Source organism: Carassius auratus, chromosome 31 (assembly GCF_003368295.1).
Source record: "Carassius auratus strain Wakin chromosome 31, ASM336829v1, whole genome shotgun sequence".
Lineage (NCBI taxonomy): Eukaryota > Metazoa > Chordata > Actinopteri > Cypriniformes > Cyprinidae > Carassius > Carassius auratus.
Window position 1 is genome coordinate 724,715 of NC_039273.1, and position 421 is coordinate 725,135.

A 421-nucleotide genomic window follows, 5' to 3' on the forward strand; every position below is an offset into this window, starting at 1 on the left:
AATAACATTTCTAAATAAACCAGCTGTCGAGAAGGCTGTTCATCTCAGCAGGTCCTGGACTTGCACTGGAAATGGAGATGGTGTCATGATACTGTTCTACGTCTATTATTAACCCTTTGTAATCAGAGTTTGAGTCATGGGTGTTGATTGTGATCTGGGCCTTTGTGATAATTCACCGAAAAGTGACAATTGACTAAAATAAGATTCCTCTGTTCATAATATTGCTTTGAAATTGAATATTTTGAATTTTGAACATTGCAGACAAGTTGAAAAGGACAACTCGTCTGAATCGGGAGGGAAATATGCACAGATCAAACACCATTTACATGCCCAAACAAATCTGTTGGTGGAATTTAATGTGAGAGGACAACGGGATGGGTTTTACACTGGAGGAAGCATTATCATGTATGGACTCATATTT